Source organism: Ziziphus jujuba, chromosome 3 (genome assembly GCF_031755915.1).
Source record: "Ziziphus jujuba cultivar Dongzao chromosome 3, ASM3175591v1".
Lineage (NCBI taxonomy): Eukaryota > Viridiplantae > Streptophyta > Magnoliopsida > Rosales > Rhamnaceae > Ziziphus > Ziziphus jujuba.
In genome coordinates, this window is record NC_083381.1 from 13489945 (window position 1) to 13512344 (window position 22400).

General features: G+C 35.8%; 1 pseudogene; it reads left to right on the forward strand.

The window, feature by feature from the left end:
• The first annotated feature begins 16316 nt into the window (after positions 1–16316).
• Positions 16317–18015, forward strand: LOC107422086 (putative pentatricopeptide repeat-containing protein At1g64310; annotated as a pseudogene).
• Positions 18016–22400: the final 4385 nt, after the last annotated feature.

Here is a 22400-nt window from a genome sequence, read left to right on the forward strand (position 1 = left end):
CTCGGGAATTACCGAGGGGGTACAGTCATCCTATTTTTTTGGAAAATTTGAGACATTTTTATGAAATTTTGGGATTTTATCTCCTTAGTATAATTTTAGAATCCCTATTTTGCATGTTTTTGCATTCAACACACATTATGGGACTTGTGGCGCCCAACAATTTTGTAAAATGTGATTGATTGTACACATTCGGTAATTACCGGCGAAACCGTCGGTAATTTTTCCAGGGTGAATTTGTTGGTTACCGATGGTTTCCTCGGGAATTACCGATCGTGTACAGTCCTCGTAGTTTTTTAGAAAATTTGAGAACTTTTTAAGCAATTTTGGGATTTTCTCTCCTTAGGATAACTTTAGAATCCCTATTTTGCATGTTTTTGCATTCAACACACATTATGGGACTTGTGGCGCCCAAAGAATTGGTAAAATGTGATTGATTGTGCACATTCGGTAATTACCGGCGAAACCGTCGGTAATTTTTCCAGGGTGAATTTGTTGGTTACCGATGGTTTCCTCGGGAATTACCGATCGTGTACAGTCCTAGTATTTTTTTAGAAAATTTGAGAACTTTTTACGCAATTTTGGAGTTTTCTCCCCTTAGGATAATTTTAGAATCCCTATTTTGCATGTTTTTGCATTCAACATACATTATGGGACTTGTGGGGCCTAAAAAATTGGTAAAATGTGATTGACTGTACACCCTCGGTAATTACTGACGAAACTGTCGGTAATTTTTCCAGAGGGTATGTGTTGGTTACCGACGGTTTCCTCGGGAATTACAGAGGGGGTACAGTCATCCTCTTTTTTTGGAAAATTTGATACATTTTTAGGAAATTTTGGGATTTTATCTCCTTAGTATAATTTTAGAATCCCTATTTTGCATGTTTTTGCATTCAACACACATTATGGGACTTGTGGGGCCCAAAAAATTGGTAAAATGTGATTGATTGTACACGTTCGTTAATTACCGGCGAAACCGTCGGTAATTTTTCCAGGGTGAATTTGTTGGTTACCGATGGTTTCCTCGGGAATTACCGATCGTGTACAGTCCTCGTACTTTTTTAGAAAATTTGAGAACTTTTTAAGCAATTTTGGGATTTTCTCTCCTTAGGATAATTTTAGAATCCCTATTTTGCATGTTTTTGCATTCAACACACATTATGGGACTTGTGGCGCACAAAAAATTGGTAAAATGTGATTGATTTTACACGTTCGGTAATTACTGGCGAAACCGTCGGTAATTTTTCCAGGGTGAATTTGTTGGTTACCGATGGTTTCCTCAGGAATTACCGATCGTGTACAGTCCTCGTACTTTTTTAGAAAATTTGAGAACTGTTTAAGCAATTTTGGGATTTTCTCTCCTTAGGATAATTTTAAAATCCCTATTTTGCATGTTTTTGCATTCAACACACATTATGGGACTTGTGGGGCCTAAAAAATTGGTAAAACGTGATTGACTGTACACCCTCGGTAATTACTGACGAAACTGTCGGTAATTGTTCCAAAGGGTACGTGTTGGTTACCGACGGTTTCCTCGGGAATTACAGAGGGGGTACAGTCATCCTATTTTTTTGGAAAATTTTAGACATTTTTATGAAATTTTGGGATTTTATCTCCTTAGTATAATTTTAGAATCCCTATTTTTCATGTTTTTGCATTCAACACACATTATGGGACTTGTGGGGCCCAAAAAATTGGTAAAATGTGATTGATTGTACACGTTCGGTAATTACCGGCGAAACCGTCGGTAATTTTTCCAGGGTGAATTTGTTGGTTACCGATGGTTTCCTCGGGAATTACCGATCGTGTACAGTCCTCGTATTTTTTTAGAAAATTTGAGAACTTTTTAAGCAATTTTGGGATTTTCTCTCCGTAGGATAATTTGAGGATCCCTATTTTGCATGTTTTTGCATTCAACACACATTATAGGACTTGTGGCGCCCAAAAAATTGGTAAAATATGATTGATTGTACACGTTCGGTAATTACCGGTGAAACCGTCGGTAATTTTTCCAGGGAGAATTTGTTGGTTACCGATGGTTTCCTCGGGAATTACCGATCGTGTACAGTCCTCGTATTTTTTTAGAAAATTTGATAACTTTTTAAGCAATTTTGGGATTTTCTCTCCTTAGGATAATTTTAGAATCCCTATTTTGCATGTTTTTGCATTCAACACACATTATGGGACATGTGGCGCCCAAAAAATTGGTAAAATGTGATTGATTGTACACGTTCGGTAATTACCGGCGAAACCGTCGGTAATTTTTCCAGGGTGAATTTGTTGGTTACCGATGGTTTCCTCGGGAATTACCGATCGTGTACAGTCCTCGTATTTTTTTAGAAAATTTGAGAACTTTTTAAGCAATTTTGGGATTTTCTCTCCTTAGGATAATTTTAGAATCCCTATTTTGCATGTTTTTGCATTCAACACACATTATGGGACATGTGGCGCCCAAAAAATTGGTAAAATGTGATTGATTGTACACATTCGGTATTTACCGACGAAACCGTCGGTAATTTTTCCAGGGTGAATTTGTTGGTTACCGATGGTTTCCTCGGGAATTACCGATCGTGTACAGTCCTCGTATTTTTTTAGAAACTTTGAGAACTTTTTAAGCAATTTTGGGATTTTCTCTACTTAGGATAATTTTAAGATCCCTATTTTGCATGTTTTTGCATTCAACACACATTATGGGACTTGTGGCGCCCAAAAAATTGGTAAAATGTGATTGATTGTACACGTTCGGTAATTACCGGCGAAACCGTCGGTAATTGTTCCAGGGTGAATTTGTTGGTTACCGATAGTTTCCTCGGGAATTACCGATCGTGTATAGTCCTCGTACTTTTTTAGAAAATTTGAGAACTTTTTAAACAATTTTGGGATTTTCTCTTCTTAGGATAATTTTAAAATCCCTATTTTGCATGTTTTTGCATTCAACACACATTATGGGACTTGTAGGGCCTAAAAAATTGGTAAAATGTGATTGACTGTACACCCCCGGTAATTACTGACGAAACTGTCGGTAATTTTTCCAGAGGGTACATGTTGGTTACCGACGGTTTCCTCGGGAATTACAGAGGGGGTACAGTCATCCTATTTTTTTGGAAAATTTGAGACATTTTTATGAAATTTTGGGATTTTATCTCCTTAGTATAATTTTAGAATACCTATTTTGCATGTTTTTGCATTCAACACACATTATGGGACTTGTGGGGCCCAAAAAATTGGTAAAATGTGATTGATTGTACACGTTCGGTAATTACCGGCGAAACCGTCGGTAATTTTTCCAGGGTGAATTTGTTGGTTACCGATGGTTTCCTCGGGAATTACTGATCGTGTACAGTCCTCGTATTTTTTTAGAAAATTTGAGAACTTTTTAAGCAATTTTGGGATTTTCTCTCCTTAGGATAATTTTAGAATCCCTATTTTGCATGTTTTTGCATTCAACACACATTATGGGACTTGTGGCGCCCAAAAAATTGGTAAAATGTGATTGATTTTACACGTTCGGTAATTACCGGCGAAACCGTCGGTAATTGTTCCAGGGTGAATTTGTTGGTTACCGATAGTTTCCTCGGGAATTACCGATCGTGTACAGTCCTCGTACTTTTTTAGAAACTTTGAGAACTTTTTACGCAATTTTGGGGTTTTCTCCCCTGAGGATAATTTTAGAATCCCTATTTTGCATGTTTTTGCATTCAACACACATTATGGGACATGTGGCGCCCAAAAAATTGGTAAAATGTGATTGATTGTACACATTCGGTAATTACCGACGAAACCGTCGGTAATATTTCCAAGGTGAATTTGTTGGTTACCGATGGTTTCCTCGGGAATTACCGATCGTGTACAGTCCTCGTATTTTTTTAGAAACTTTGAGAACTTTTTACGCAATTTTGGGGTTTTCTCCCCTGAGGATAATTTTAGAATCCCTATTTTGCATGTTTTTGCATTCAGCATACATTATGGGACTTGTGGGGCCTAAAAAATTGGTAAAATGTGATTGACTGTACACCCTCGGTAATTACCGACGAAACCGTCGGTAAGTTTTCCAGAGGGTATGTGTTGGTTACCGACGGTTTCCTCTGGAATTACAGAGGGGGTACAGTCATCCTATTTTTTTGGAAAATTTGAGACATTTTTATGAAATTTTGGGATTTTATCTCCTTAGTATAATTTTAGAATTCCTATTTTGCATGTTTTTGCATTCAACACACGTTATGGGACTTGTGGGGCGCAAAACATTGGTAAAATGTGATTGACTGTACACCCTCGGTAATTACCGACGAAACCGTCGGTATTTTTTCCAGGGGGTATGTGTTGGTTACCGACGGTTTCCTCAGGAACTACCGAGGGGGTACAGTCATCCTTTTTTTTGGAAAATTTTGGGACATTTTTATGAAATTTTGGGATTTTATCTCCTTAGTATAATTTTAGAATCCCTATTTTGCATGTTTTTGCATTCAACACACAATATGGGACTTGTGGGGCCCAAAAAATTGGTAAATTGTGATTGACTGTACACGTTCAGTAATTACCGGCGAAATCGTCGGTAATTTTTCCAGGGTGAATTTGTTGGTTACCGACGGTTTCCTCGGGAATTACAGAGTGGGTACAGTCATCCTATTTTTTTGGAAAATTTGAGACATTTTTATGAAATTTTGGGATTTTATCTCCTTAGTATAATTTTAGAATCCCTATTTTGCATGTTTTTGCATTCAACACACATTATGGGACTTGTGGCACGCAAAAAATTGGTAAAATGTGATTGATTGTACACATTCGGTAATTACCGGCGAAACCGTCGGTAATTTTTCCAGGGTGAATTTGTTTGTTACCGATGGTTTCCTCGGGAATTACCGATCGTGTACAGTCCTCATATTTTTTTAGAAAATTTGAGAACTTTTTAAGCAATTTTAGGGTTTTCTCTTCTTAGGATAATTTTAGAATCCCTATTTTGCATGTTTTTGCATTCAACACACATTATGGGACTTGTGGGGCCTAAAAAATTGGTAAAATGTGATTGACTGTACACCCTCGGTAATTATCGACGAAACCGTCGGTAATTGTTCCAGAGGGTATGTGTTGGTTACCGACGGTTTTCTCGGGAATTACAGAGGGGGTACAGTCATCCTATTTTTTTGGAAAATTTGAGACATTTTTATGAAATTTTGGGATTTTATCTCCTTAGTATAATTTTAGAATACCTATTTTGCATGTTTTTGCATTCAACACACATTATGGGACTTGTGGGGCCCAAAAAATTGGTAAAATGTGATTGATTGTACACGTTCGGTAATTACCGGCGAAACCGTCGGTAATTTTTCGAGGGTGAATTTGTTGGTTACCGATGGTTTCCTCGGGAATTACTGATCGTGTACAGTCCTCGTATTTTTTTAGAAAATTTGAGAACTTTTTAAGCAATTTTGGGATTTTCTCTCCTTAGGATAATTTTAGAATCCCTATTTTGCATGTTTTTGCATTCAACACACATTATGGGACTTGTGGCGCCCAAAAAATTGGTAAAATGTGATTGATTTTACACGTTCGGTAATTACCGGCGAAACCGTCGGTAATTGTTCCAGGGTGAATTTGTTGGTTACCGATAGTTTCCTCGGGAATTACCGATCGTGTACAGTCCTCGTACTTTTTTAGAAACTTTGAGAACTTTTTACGCAATTTTGGGGTTTTCTCCCCTGAGGATAATTTTAGAATCCCTATTTTGCATGTTTTTGCATTCAACACACATTATGGGACATGTGGCGCCCAAAAAATTGGTAAAATGTGATTGATTGTACACATTCGGTAATTACCGACGAAACCGTCGGTAATATTTCCAAGGTGAATTTGTTGGTTACCGATGGTTTCCTCGGGAATTACCGATCGTGTACAGTCCTCGTATTTTTTTAGAAACTTTGAGAACTTTTTACGCAATTTTGGGGTTTTCTCCCCTGAGGATAATTTTAGAATCCCTATTTTGCATGTTTTTGCATTCAGCATACATTATGGGACTTGTGGGGCCTAAAAAATTGGTAAAATGTGATTGACTGTACACCCTCGGTAATTACCGACGAAACCGTCGGTAAGTTTTCCAGAGGGTATGTGTTGGTTACCGACGGTTTCCTCTGGAATTACACAGGGGGTACAGTCATCCTATTTTTTTGGAAAATTTGAGACATTTTTATGAAATTTTGGGATTTTATCTCCTTAGTATAATTTTAGAATTCCTATTTTGCATGTTTTTGCATTCAACACACGTTATGGGACTTGTGGGGCGCAAAAAATTGGTAAAATGTGATTGACTGTACACCCTCGGTAATTACCGACGAAACCGTCGGTATTTTTTCCAGGGGGTATGTGTTGGTTACCGACGGTTTCCTCAGGAACTACCGAGGGGGTACAGTCATCCTTTTTTTTGGAAAATTTTGGGACATTTTTATGAAATTTTGGGATTTTATCTCCTTAGTATAATTTTAGAATCCCTATTTTGCATGTTTTTGCATTCAACACACAATATGGGACTTGTGGGGCCCAAAAAATTGGTAAATTGTGATTGACTGTACACGTTCAGTAATTACCGGCGAAATCGTCGGTAATTTTTCCAGGGTGAATTTGTTGGTTACCGACGGTTTCCTCGGGAATTACAGAGTGGGTACAGTCATCCTATTTTTTTGGAAAATTTGAGACATTTTTATGAAATTTTGGGATTTTATCTCCTTAGTATAATTTTAGAATCCCTATTTTGCATGTTTTTGCATTCAACACACATTATGGGACTTGTGGCACGCAAAAAATTGGTAAAATGTGATTGATTGTACACATTCGGTAATTACCGGCGAAACCGTCGGTAATTTTTCCAGGGTGAATTTGTTTGTTACCGATGGTTTCCTCGGGAATTACCGATCGTGTACAGTCCTCATATTTTTTTAGAAAATTTGAGAACTTTTTAAGCAATTTTAGGGTTTTCTCTTCTTAGGATAATTTTAGAATCCCTATTTTGCATGTTTTTGCATTCAACACACATTATGGGACTTGTGGGGCCTAAAAAATTGGTAAAATGTGATTGACTGTACACCCTCGGTAATTATCGACGAAACCGTCGGTAATTGTTCCAGAGGGTATGTGTTGGTTACCGACGGTTTTCTCGGGAATTACAGAGGGGGTACAGTCATCCTATTTTTTTGGAAAATTTGAGACATTTTTATGAAAGTTTGGGATTTTATCTCCTTAGTATAATTTTAGAATTCCTATTTTGCATGTTTTTGCATTCAGCACACATTATGGGACTTGTGGGGCCCAAAAAATTGGTAAAATGTGATTGACTGTACACCCTCGGTAATTACCGACGAAACCGTCGGTAATTTTTCCAGGGGGTATGTGTTGGTTACCGACGGTTTTCTCAAGAACTACCGAGGGGGTACAGTCATCCTTTTTTTTGGAAACTTTTGTGACATTTTTATGAAATTTTGGGATTTTATCTCCTTAGTATAATTTTAGAATCCCTATTTTGCATGTTTTTGCATTCAACACACATTATGGGACTTGTGGGGCCCAAAAAATTGGTAAATTGTGATTGACTGTACACGTTCAGTAATTACCGGTGAAATCGTCGGTAATTTTTCCAGGGTGAATTTGTTGGTTACCGACGGTTTCCTCGGGAATTACAGAGGGGGTATCGTCATCCTTTTTCTTGGAAAATGTTATGACATTTTTATGAAATTTTGGGATTTTATCTCCTTAGTATAATTTTAGAATCCCTATTTTGCATGTTTTTGCATTCAACACACATTATGGGACTTGTGGGGCCCAAAAAATTTGTAAAATGTGATTGACTGTACACATTCGGTAATTACCGGCGAAATCGTCGGTAATTTTTCCAGGGTGAATTTGTTGGTTACCGACGGTTTCCTCGAGAATTACAGAGTGGGTACAGTCATCCTATTTTTTTGGAAAATTTGAGACATTTTTATGAAATTTTGGGATTTTATCTGCTTAGTATAATTTTAGAATCCCTATTTTGCATGTTTTTGCATTCAACACACATTATGGGACTTGTGGGGCGCAAAAAATTGGTAAAATGTGATTGACTGTACACCCTCGGTAATTACCGACGAAACCGTCGGTAATTTTTCCAGTGGGTATGTGTTGGTTACCGACGGTTTCCTCAGGAATTACCGAGGGGGTACAGTCATCCTTTTTTTTGGAAAATTTTGTGACATTTTTATGAAATTTTGGGATTTTATCTCCTTAGTATAATTTTAGAATCCCTATTTTGCATGTTTTTGCATTCAACACACATTATGGGACTTGTGGGGCGTAAAAAATTGGTAAAATGTGATTGACTGTACACCCTCGGTAATTACCGACGAAACCGTCGGTAATTTTTCCAGGGGGTATGTGTTGGTTACCGACGGTTTCCTCAGGAATTACCGAGGGGGTACAGTCATCCTTTTTTTTGGAAAATTTTGTGACATTTTTATGAAATTTTGGGATTTTATCTCCTTAGTATAATTTTAGAATCCCTATTTTGCATGTTTTTGCATTCAACACACATTATGGGACTTGTGGGGCGCAAAAAATTGGTAAAATGTGATTGACTGTACACCCTCGGTAATTACCGACGAAACCGTCGGTAATTTTTCCAGGGGGTATGTGTTGGTTACCGACGGTTTCCTCAGGAATTACCGAGGGGGTACAGTCATCCTTTTTTTTGGAAAATTTTGTGACATTTTTATGAAATTTTGGGATTTTATCTCCTTAGTATAATTTTAGAATCCCTATTTTGCATGTTTTTGCATTCAACACACATTATGGGACTTGTGGGGCCCAAAAAATTGGTAAAATGTGATTGACTGTATACGTTCGGTAATTACCGGCGAAATCGTCTGTAATTTTTCCAGGGTGAATTTGTTGGTTACCGACGGTTTCCTCGGGAATTACCGAGGGGGTATAGTCATCCTATTTTTTTGGAAAATTTGAGACATTTTTATGAAATTTTGGGATTTTATCTCCTTAGTATAATTTTAGAATCCATATTTTTCATTTTTTTGCATTCAACACACATTATGGGACTTGTGGGGCCCAAAAAATTGGTAAAATGTGATTGACTGTGCACTTTCGGTAATTACCGACGAAACCGTCGGTAATTTTTCCAGAGGGTATTTGTTGGTTACCGACGGTTTCCTCGAGAATTACCGATTGTGTAGGTCATCGTATTTTTTTAGAAAATTTGGGAACTTTTTAAGCAATTTTGGGATTTTCTCTCCGTAGGATAATTTTAGAATCCATATTTTTCATTTTTTTTGCATTCAACACACATTAGGAGACTTATGGGGCCCAAAAAATTGGTAAAATGTGATTGACTGTACACCCTCGATAATTACCGACGAAACTGTCGATAATTTTTCCAGAGGGTATGTATTGGTTACCGACGGTTTCCTCAGGAATTACCGAGGGGGTACAATCATCCTATTTTTTTGGAAAATTTGAGACATTTTTATGAAATTTTGGGATTTTATCTCATTAGTAGAATTTTAGAATCCCTATTTTGCATGTTTTTGCGTTCAACACATGTTATAGGACTTGTGGGGCCCAAAAAATTGGGAAAATGTGATTGACTGTACACCCTCGGTAATTACCGACGAAACCGTCAAGTATTTTTCCAGAGGGTATGTGTTGGTTACCGACGAGTTCCTCGGGAATTACAAAGGGTGAACAGTCATCCAATTTTTTTGCAAAATTTGAGACACTTTTATGAAATTTTGGGATCTTCTCCCCTTAGTATAATTTTAGAATCCCTATTTTGCATGTTTTTGTATTCAACACATATTATGGGACTTGTGGGGCCCAAAAAATTGGTAAAATGTGATTACCATAGGATTTCGGTAATTACCTTCTAAACCTTCGGTAATTAAATATTTTTGCCAATAGTAGACCGTTTTCGGAACATTTGGGGGCATTGATGAATGTATAATTTGCATGTTATTGCCGGAAACACTCCATTAGCTGAGTATTTGGAGAAAAAAAAATGTTAATTCATATTACCAAAAGCGTTTCTGTAATTACCGATGGTGAATCGGGAATTATCGATGCACCATCGGTAATCATCTTTGCTTTAATTTTTACCACAACCGAGGGTTTTTTTTTTTTTTCCGACGGTTCTCATTAGTAAAAATAGGTTCAGCATATTACGATAACATTAGTATAGAGTGTCATAACATTAAACATACGATCTACGTTGAAAGTTTATTAAAGTACAAATCAACAGCATATTTTTTTCTAAAAAACATAATGTCTTGCGGACCAAATGAAGGATTCTCCTCACTACTCATGTATTCAAAAAATTTCAAAGCGTAGACGCCACAATCACCCCTGCAGAATAGCATTAATGATTAGCATTAATGAAAACCAACCACGTGTATTTTCACACATAACCACAATAAAACAGCAGCAATACAAGTTGTTTGAAATGACAACACATTCATACCCATAATCTTGGCCGGGTGCATCTTTGATCATGGTCATCGTGAATGGATCTAAAGTGGGAGGCACGTCCGGATTCTTCTCGTAATATCCCCCATCCCTCAATAGGTAAGGCAGCATATACGTAAGGCATTCCACATTCTTCAACTCTCTATTCTGGACATATTTATTTCCCATATTTGGATCGTATAAATCAACATGTCAGGCCTTCAAGTCCACACATGCTGCCAACCAATGCGCGCCTCCATTGTTGACAAGGATGTACACCTGCAAATTAGAACATAACCTCATTATCCACAAAATGGGAAACTTAGTGAGAATTTTTTTCAATATATGTAGGGACTTACATAATCACATATCCGCCACGACACGCTAGGTTTGGGTGACTTCCCACGCACATAGCTACAAAGGGTCGCATCACATGAATATGTGCTACAAGATGCCCTCCATATGGGATAACTCCCTTTGATGGATGACTGCCAAATAATGAAATATATACAATATAAAATATCATCAATATAACATTAAGCAACGCAGTAACATCCCATCATCTTACCCAAAATAACACGTCTAATATGGCACAGGTGTTGGTGAACATCTTCTCATTATCAAACCTCCTTTTTCGTATGAAATACAAAATAGTGTCAATATGCTGCAAAACCACATTAAAGGAAATAAGTAACAAGTGCGAGGTGATAGATAAAACATCATTCCAAACGTAGGAACACAATGATTTTACATGAACATAAAGCATATAACTTACATCGGAATTCAACCATCCTTCAGAGGTAAGTAGCTCAGCAAAAAATTTCTTTCCCACCGTCATATAAGATGTACACACGGTTGCTTCCTTCGGTGCCACCCTATACCACTCATCAAATGCCCTCTCCTTTGATGCATCAATAGGTCGATTAAGATTAAATTTGACCTTCTTTTTACACGGATCGGTGTAAGGAGAGATGATGTGATGTGACTGGTGGTAAACTCGACCGAATCGGCTTGTATCACTAACGTTATGCTTCCGATCTTCCACCTCAATCTCAGCTGATTGGTCATGATGTGGACTGTCAGCTGAAGCACCGATATCCCACCCGAAATGCAAAGGCCGATATGGCACCAAAGCCCAGGAATCCTCCACATAGGGTCCTCTAGGTATGATAGGCTCAAACGGTGTAGTACAATCATCATCCTCCTTCCTACCATTGGAACCGTCTATGGGTGCATCAAATTCTTCGGCTTGCTCTCCAAAAGACGGTGCCACAGGGGATGATGGTCTAACCGAAGATGACGGTGAATGGCTGTGCATATGATGCTCAGCCTGCAAAACACAATGGTTATTTTTGCAATTCCCAAACTCTAACAACAAATAATTGCTGAATTACAATATATAATTTAATAATGCTGAAGCACTAAAGTAAAGTATACTAAGTTGTCTAAATGATACCTGATGCTTTTGTTGGTCAATAATAGAACTAAGCATCTTCCTTAACACTGCCATCTCTTTATTTAATTCATCAAATTTTGCCTCCAAGCAAGCAAGCTAATCAATATCAATATCCAAAACATAAGTCAACATATATTAGTACAACATATGAAATACAAATTTGCATGCAAGTAACAATTGCATACCCTGAAATTAGCATCTGGAGGGCCACTAGAATGCTCCTCAGCTTTGGACACATCTTTAGCGCTAACATCTTTAGCGCCAACATCTTTAGCGCCAACTATTGGTGCTACAAGTGGAGGTGACGTGTAGCGAACTTCATGTATGTCAACTGCTATTGTTCGCCAGTAATCCATAGTCTTCTCCTCATCAGTAGCATCTAACCTCTAGTGCACAACCTACTACAGGAAATGAAAAAAGGAAAAAAAAAGTAAATTTGGAAACTGACTATGGTAATGTAACTTGAATGTAGTCGTACCATGTAGTCTAAAAAAAATTTGCCTTACATTGCTATTTGAGGCGAACCAATTATGGACAGCAAAATGGTTCGGTTGCCTTGGAGTATGCCATCCAAGGATCCTTGGACAATGGGTTTCCAACCGGTCGGCAAATTGGTTACCAAAATCAGGGATTGCTTCAAACCCCCACAGCTACAAAATATAAATTATAGGTTATTAAATATAATTTTTAAGTAAATGCTACATGTATTAAATATATTACCGTACCTGAAACACCAATGGAAAACCTTTTAGATCATAATACTGTGATTTATTCTTTACTACACGTCCTCGTCCTCGTTGCTGGAATGCATTGTGGAATGAGTTGATCGTCTCCTTGTAGCTCAGAATGCCCCAAGGGTAGGAATTAAATACGTCGAGATCAGCAACCAAATCAATGAATTTTTTATTTATTTGAACCTTCGGATCCATTCCGAGTACACCATGAACTAAGAAATATAGTAACGCAATTCTTACAGCATCCCAATCATCCACAAAAAGTGTATCCTTGAATAGTCGTTCCAATTCGGCCAGTTTCAAGTCACTCATGTCATCTAGCAACCTCGTGCACAGCTCATTTCCTTTGGAAATTTGCATATCATACATCGAAGGGTACCTACAAAAATTTAAGCCACTAATGAGTGCGAATTCCCACTTCGTAAACCACACTGCAGATCCGCCGAAGTTAAACTCCAGTACTTCTGGATTGTTCGACACAACTTGTCTGCAAAGCAGGTGATGCACTACCTGACCAGAGAACCGGAGGTTCTTCATGTCAAGTAAGTGTCCAAAACATGTTTGTCTATACTTTTCCAGCTGCTCACCTGTGAGGACACTTGTAATTACTTTGTTCGCTTCTATTGGATTCTGGAATGAATGTGCCCTAACTTTAATTATATCGGCATCCTGCAAGATCCATTCCTTTGGAGCATCGATGGGCTGCAAAATGAATTACATAAATGGAACTGACATCAACGATTTAATCATACCCTATTTTTCCACCCTAACTTGATAATAATAATTTCCAACTAAATCTTAAGACATATGGGTTCACATTTTGGCACAAGTGGTAATTATCGATGAAACCATCGGTAATCAACCTACAATGAATTAAAAAAAAGCCCGATGGCCTATCGAAAATTACCGATGGCCATCGGGTGAAGTTTTTCTTCAATTTTCACATTCATGAATAAATACTGACAGATGTCTTATCATTTACCGCACAAAACAACATAAATGAATATAAAACTTACCATATCAGATGGGGGAGAGGAAAGTGGAACGTGCCCTCGAAGTTTGGTGCTTTCCGTCTCAGCTTTGGATTTCTGCCTAGTAGTTCGTCGACGCTTAGAGTCGAGTGCTGCTGTGCTACCACTGCGTCTCTTACTTTCCACCTTCTTAACTCCCTTCTTCAGTTGACGTCGCAAGTTCCTCTTTGGTGCCATTATAAAGTACAACCTACAAATGTACATTGACAACATTAATAAACTTTTATCTACCTTTAACAACATTGTCAACTATGTATACATACATGTATAAATATCCGCAATCCCCAATTTCATACGCTCTCTTCCTAAGGATATTGTGTATGCCATCTACAAAACATTTACTGTATAGCAGTGTGTTTACTTCTAAATCTTTCTATCTTCTTCTTCTTTAATTTTTTATTTTTTTTCTTTTTTGGGGATAAAGTGTTTGCGTGTTTGCTTCTAGCTAACCATGTACCTAAAATTTTATGCACCGATCTTCTCTCTCTCTCTCTCTCTCTCTCTCTATATATATATATATATATATATATACCTTTAGAAAGTAATAACTCTGGAATTCTCAACTTCAATTCTAATTAATCATAAAGTATTTTTCTCTTATCTCCATGTACTGATTTTTAGTAATAAATTACCCTAGCAAAAAGGAAGAAGACAAAACTTAAAAGAAAAAAGAAGGTCTGAAAAGCAACTAAGATTTCTAATGCAGCTATAGTCTAAAGTGGGGTTTTAATAAAGCAACCCACAATTGTGGCCAATTATGATGCTACATGCAGAAGTAGATAAAGTGGAATATTGAAATGACTGGAGAGGAAGTAGTCAATTCACCCAAAATAGAAAAACAAGAAAGTGAAGTATAGAGGTGGAAGACTAGATAGAAGCGACGCAATAGACAGATTGTTATAAGCCAATCAAAAGCAGTCCTTAGACTGTATATATACATATCATATTCATGTTATATTTAATTATTTCTTACCATACAATATATGTCTAAAAAATGTGCACAGAAAGTTGCAGACTATAATCTGAACATATAGGTTAAGCTGGACTGCAACATGTCCACCGCTTCTATATGAGTATGTCAACTAATGTAGCTACATCTCTTCCCCATACTGCTTGTGTTTAACCTGATTTGGTTATAAAAGCTTAGACCTACCGACACCTATATATGCTATACAAATCATTCACTTCATATTTATTTTATCTGTATACAAATCCAAAAAGAAATATAATTAGTTTCCTAAGGGTCAAGTACGTTTTTAAAAAAATTCTTCTTTTCAACCCACAAAAGCAGTTTTCTAGACAGAGTTTGAGTATCATGCACTAGTGAGATAACACCTTTAGCTTAAGGATTTAAACTTCGATCAGGGTAAAAATCCTTATATCCCTAAGTTGTAACAAATACTTATATATACATATATTATGTTTTTTTTATTACAAACTAACATTATTCTTCATCAAATTCATTGATTTCCCTACCTTCATCCTTTATTTATTTTCCATGCTCAGGGATGTCTGTCGATGGAACCGAAAAAAAAAATTATAAAAAAATTTAAAAATATTAAAAACGACGTGTCGTCTGGGTGTCGTTCATCCTAGACGACATGTCGTTCAATCCATCTTCAACCATTGTCCGGGTCGACCCGAACCCGCTTAAACCAGTCCCGATCCGATTCTTGACCCGGTTATTTCTTCCACCTCCGGCCACCATTCAAGGCCAAACCGGTCCCATTTTTTTCCTCTCTTCATTTCCTCCTAATACCCAATATCAATCTATCCTAAAACCTAGGTTATAATCACTTCCATACGAAAACCTAAATCTTCAAAAATTCCACATTTTAAACCGATTCTCAAACACTAAACAGAAATCACAAGTTTCAATGTCTAATTGTACTAAATTTGTAAGCATTTAATGGTAAGGTAAGGCAACAAATAAACATAAAAAATAAAAATAAAAATGCACACTCCACGGCAATGAAAGAAATAAACACAAAGACATATCCACACAAAAACAACCCACACCGGTCCCACGGCAACAAATAAACAAAAATATTCAACCAATTACCTCGGACAGTGCTGAGATGAGATCCTAATGTTTGGCTTTTCCACGGCAACTTTGGTTTGGTTTTTTGTATTTGTGTGTATTCGTGTAAAGACGTTTAGAAAAAGTTGATTTTCATTTGGTTTAAAATATAATAGGATATGTAAGTAATTGTTTTTTGTTTGAAAGTTACAATAGATATTGAGGGGTAGAACAAAAAAGATATCAAGTGAGGGGGCAAAAATCATTAACCTCGGTCCTATGAGGGTATTGGGCCAAATTCCCCCAAAAAAAAACATAGAAGCAAATTGGAAGCAATATTGAGGCCCAATGTCTAGGTCTGGGCTATAATATTGAGCTCACTTTGTGATTATTGGGCTTTAATTGGGGTCTAACTTGAGATCCGGAGATGGCCTAATTGACCCAATTTCGTGTACAATGGAGCGGGTAACTATCTCAATGGCAGCCATTTTGGAAAACATAGCAACAGCAGTTGACAAACTGAAATCATTAATTCATTACCCCTTTTTTATATTTCTTGCTTCAATAATGTAGAATCTGGTAATCTCTTTCAACCTTGAATTTCCTTTCTTTCTCTTTCAATTCTGTTTCTCATCTCAAAAGAAAAATCTTCACCAGTACAGTTCCTTCATTTTGATAATCAATCTTTATCAAAAACCCAGCAGTTGCATGCTTTGATTCTTAGGACCCATCTCTCACTTGACCCATTTTATGCACATAGAGTTGTAAGATTTTATGCCATTAATGGGGATCTTTGTCCTGCCTGTGACCTGTTTGATACCCAAGTGTCTACCTCTGGAATACTGTAATTCAAGCTCATGCTCAAGTTCACAAGTTTCATGATGCGTTTTCTCTGTTCCGAAACACGTTAAGGAATGAAATCAGACCTGGTAGCTTCACTTATGCTCGTATAGTACGTTCATGCTTTGAGAGACTTGATTTAGATGGTCTGGTACTTACCCATGGAGCAGTATTAGTTTCTAGCTTATGACTGGACTCTATTTGTTGTAGTGCACTTGTGACTGCTTATTCAAAACTTGCCCTTGTTGATGAAGCCAGTAGGGTGTTTAATGGGACACCCAAAGGGGATTTTGTTATGTGGAATTCTATGATTTCTGCTTATGGGAATCGTGGATTTTGTTATGAAAGGCTAGAACTCTTTAGTAAGATGCAAAGCGTGGGGGCGAAGCCAGATGGTTATGCTCTTGTTGGTTTGCTTTCTGGTTTAGCAGAGTCCTGCCTGTTGAATATAGGCCAAGGGTTACATAATATTGTTAATTTGAAGAGTAATTTCAATTCTAATTCTCATGTTTGTAGTGTACTCGTGAGTTATTTGTGGTTTAGTCCAGCCTGATTTAATTACTTGGTCAGCTTTGATTATTGGATATTCTCAGTCTGGAGAGCTTGAAAAAGCATTTTCCTTCTTGCATGAAATTGAATTGGGAAGGTAAGAAGGCAGATTCTGTTTTGATCGCCAGTATTTGCTGCCGATGGTCAGATGGCAAATGTAGGGACTGGTAAGGAAATTCATGCATATTGTCTTTGACATGGACTTGAATCTGATGTCATGGTTTGCTCTGTTCTGATAGACATGTATTTGGAGTGTGATTTCGTGGGCTTGGGGAATTCTGTTTTTTCCATTATGTTAGAGAGGAATATTGTTTTGAACCATTCATTAATATTAGGTCTTGGGCTTCATGGACTTGCCTTTCAGGCGTTTGAAAAGTTCGAAGAGATACTAGAGAAAGGATTAATACCTGATGAATCCACATTCTCTGCTCTCCTATGCACATGCTGTCGTGCTGGCCTTGTCAAAGATGGAAAGAGCAGTTTCAAAAGAAATGACTAATGAGTTTCGCATCCAACCTATAGCTGATCATTATGCTCACATGGTCAAACTTCTTGGAATGGATGGAAAATTAGAAGAGGCTTACAATCTTTTCCTATCCTTGTCTGAACCAGTGGACTCCGGCATTTCGGTAGCCCTTTTATCATGCTGTGATGCTTGTGCAAATCCTGAGATGAGCACAAAGGCTCATAGGAAATAATCGCAACAGTTGTTCTTACAGAGTCATGCTTTCTAACATATAAGCTGGTTATGGCAGGTGGGATGATGTAAGGAAGTCAAGAGATATTGTAACAAATGGCAAACCGAGGAAGATGCCTGGGCTAAGCTGGATTGAAGGCATTATTACCCTCTAGGTCAAATTATATAAATGATCAAATTTTCTTCATATAACTCTCGGATACATTTATTCGCATCCTATGTTGTTAGCAAAGAGGACATGTTGAAAGGCAAATAATTGGAAACACATCATCATTATCATCATCACATTAAGAATTGATTATATTTTTCTTCTTTTTCTTGTTTTTTATTTTTTAAACAATATTTTGACAATTTTTTTTTTTTTTTAAACCTTACATTTGGGTCTTTATCGAATCTTTGTCGATGGAATCTTATGGGCAAAGCCATTTTGATGATGGGAAATTTTGTTTGGTCCTCTCGCCCCCCTTCTTAACTCATAAAGGACGTTAGGTTATATTTGAATCTGATTTTAACATACATAATAAATGCTAACAATTTCGGTATCGATCAAATTAGTGTATATCCGATCATTAGGGACCCCTTCTTTTCCAAATTAATTCTAATAATCTAAATATAATATACCTTCACTGTCCCCATAATTCATATGGTATGTACCTAGAAACCAAGCAGGCGTGCAAATATGGCAGCCGCTAGTTCCTAGAAACTAGAAAGTATAATATTTAAAAAAATTTTGGAATTAAAATACGAAACATGATGTGTGAATTATTCATAGGCATTTATCCACAGATTAGGATCGAAGTTTGGGAGGAAGGGGCTCTACGAAGATTGCAATAGGCAATTAATTTAAACCATACCAATGTAAACAATGAAAATAAAATTGTACAAGCATAATTAATACTATTTTGATCACATATCTCCTTTCAATTTATACCATACCAATATACATGAACAAGTTTGAACATTTCTTATAACCCAACTTAAACCCCCCAAAAATATATATATATATCAATCAAAACAAGACGTACAAAGTAAGAGGTTCCACAATAGCATCATGATAATGATCTATAACGGGATCGCCATAATAGTCCATAATTAAGTTACCATAATTATATGGACCATCGAAGTATTGATCAATAATAGAAGCATCATAATTGTATCGATCATTAATAAGATCAACATATGGATTACCCAACATAGCATCTCCATAATGATATAGATCATCATACCATTGATAATTATCATCGTACCGTTGATCTAGATTACCATAATTATATGGATCATCATAGGATTGGTCAAAAATATCATCATAATCATATTGATAACCATAGTTATCATATGGATCAAAATGATGTTGCATGGTAGGACCATTATTATCCATAATAGGATCATTAACAGTAGAATCATTATGTTCATTCTTCAACAACATCCCGAGCTTAAAAGAAACATATGCTTCAGTGCATGCATACTCAACCTGCTCAAGAGAAAGCTTCTTGGCATCCCATTCACTCGAAGTAACATGAACTGGCTTTTGCATACGCTTGCCCATCAACTCCATAGCCAATTTCTTCAACCCTTTTCTTTTATAATCACTAACTCCATACTTCTCTGCAGCTGCATGGGCTAAATCCATAGTATTTCCGACTTTCAGACCCCAATCGTCAAACACTTTATCTGTATATTCTTTAATTCCCACCCCAACAAAAGTGAACTCAGGAGTTGCTAAAAACATGAGCAAAGATTCAGGAATGGAGTCGGCGTAGAGAATCTGGAAGATCAAACACCTATGGCCGACGCATATTTGGATAATGGCAACCGGGTTTGGCTCGTTGGGTTTAAAGCATGGAAGCCATTTGATGTCCAGATCAAGGATGAGATTGGACATCCTCTCACGATGGATGTCAGAGATTGTTGATATCCATTCATCGACCGCTTTAGCGGAACAAGTCACGGTCGTCAGGATTTTCGTACCGCAAAAATCTATCTTATGAAATTCTTCCATGATCACCACTTTCAAAGCCGCAAGAACATCAACCAAAAAAGTATTGGGATTGATGATGAATTTGACAGGAGAGACAAGAGAGAGAATGCTTGGATGGTGGAAAAATAAGGTAATTTTGCTTTCGTTTGTGTTTCAGCCTTGTATATATTTATAATATTATGGATAATAGAATTTCACTAGCATTTGTATTCGTATTCCTACTAGTCATATACATATATTTACTTAATTATTTATTCTTAATTAATATATTTATAGTACAAGCCAATCCAAAATTAACATAATAAAATAAATTTTAATGAAATAATAATTAAGATAATAGGAGTTGTTTTGAATCAAAACTCTTAAAAGACCTAGTTTAAAAAATATAGTGTTTATAACCAATTGTCATCGTCTAAAAAAAAAATAAGAAGAAGAACGAAGCAATTGCGATTGATATATAGTACCTGTACTGCTCAGCATGTATTGCATTTCCCTTTTTATCCCTCTTACTTTAAATAAATTAAAAAATCAATTTTATTTTTTTTTTAATTTTGATAAATCAGTGAGGAGAAAAAATAAATTACTAATTAAACAGTTACTTTTTCCACTAAGTAAGAAAATATTACATAAGATCTTACATGTACCGTAGCAATTAACCTTTACTTGAGCAAGAAAATCATATTTGGATTTTAAGACATTGCCACTCATTGCCCTCTCAATCTCATTTCAAATAATATTTAAATTGATTTGGGATGTACATTTGATGATTATACTCCAATGTCCAGTAGCAGTCTATTGAGGGATGGAATTAGGATTGTATTAATTGGTGGGCGTCAAACTTTATACAAAAAGTTTCATCTAGAAAGAATCATATTTAAAATTAAATTATTATTAAAAATTATAGTATTCAAGTTTTATATACAACAAAAAAAATATATTCATAACTCTTAGTGCTCCAATTCAATTATTCTATAAAAATAAAAAATACAAAATCAGAATATAATTCTATGTTCTTCCAAATCTCAAAGATCCATGTCCAAAACCGTATTTCTTATACTTGTCATAATGCAAATAATCAAATTAATCTATAAGTTGAACTCTACAAATTTTAAAGTATAAACAAGACATATCATATGATTAGGAATATGAATCAAAACTTTTATACAAGTAAAAACAAAAAAATAAAAAAAATAAAAAAAATTCTTACTTGATCTCTTTGTACACAATTGAAAAGTAAAACTACATTGAGAAAACCGACTTCATTTTGTTTTTGTTTCTTGTAATTGCACATGGCAGAGAAAAAAGTTTTAAATTGGTTAGGTTAGGTTAAAGAGATAATATGTGATATATAGAAATTTTAATTCATAAGGCCAAAAAATCAATAACTAACTGTAATTTGTATTAGATATTTAAGAATTTATAAACTCTGGCCCAAAAAAAAAAATTCATAAACTCTACTATGGTAAACAAATTTGACCAATTAGTTTTAATTAATTTTTTTTTTTTAAGTAGCTTCAATGAGATAAGTTTAAAAGGAAAGGAAAGGAATTTTTTTGTTTTTTTTTTTTTCCTTGTTGGTGGTTGGTGTGGGGAATTTAGGTGGGGCAGTGGGTGCAAATTTATAATATTATGTTAAATTTAATATGATATATAAAGCTGTTTTCAAAAAAAAAAGAAAAAAAAGAAAAATAAGAGGTTTGATGGCCATGGCCCCCTCAGTCTTAATGTCGTTCCATCCTACGTGGGACAATAATTTAATAGTAAAAATTATTATTTTTTGGATAATAATCCGAATTTTAATTTTTTATCCTTACTATTTTTTTTTCAAAAACAAAAATATATTAAATAGGATGTAAAATTAGGAATTTGTCCAAATTAAATCATTTTATACTTGGGAAAAATCTACAAACTATATATTTAATATTCCCACACTTACAAACATTATTAATCCACAGGTATTATTGAACATATGCTCGTAGAACCTACATATGGGGTCAATTTCTTTTCTTTTCCTTTTTTTTTTTTTTTAACCTTTTTTTGCTAACCCCTACCCCACACCCCCCCGTCTCCTGGACCCCCCCCTCTCTCTCTCTCTCTCTCTCCTGGAAGCAAAATTGAATACGTAAGTGACGTCACTATTGAGGTCATTCATGACGCATTCATCAATCATCAGCTAAGACGAAAGAGAAGCATGAAAACTTTTTGTGGGCAAGGGAAAAGTGCAGGACTTTTTACTACAATATATACAAGTTAATTTCATAAACTTACATTAACTAAACGTAGGCTGAAAAGTTTTACCATTGTGTTTTTTTCTTCTTACACTTCTCTATCTATATATATATATATATATATATATATATATATAATGATTCTATAGGATAGATTATTTGTATTTGTATGTGTATTGTTTTAAAAAAATATCGATTTTATTACATATATATTTATATATATATATATATATATATAATAAAATTAATATTTTCAAAAAACATTGATTTTGGTATCTTCATACCATATCATATAATATCTATATATATATATATACATATATATTATTTTATATGACTTGTACACAATAAATACATATACATACGTGTAAACATTTAACGATGTCGATCAGAACAAATT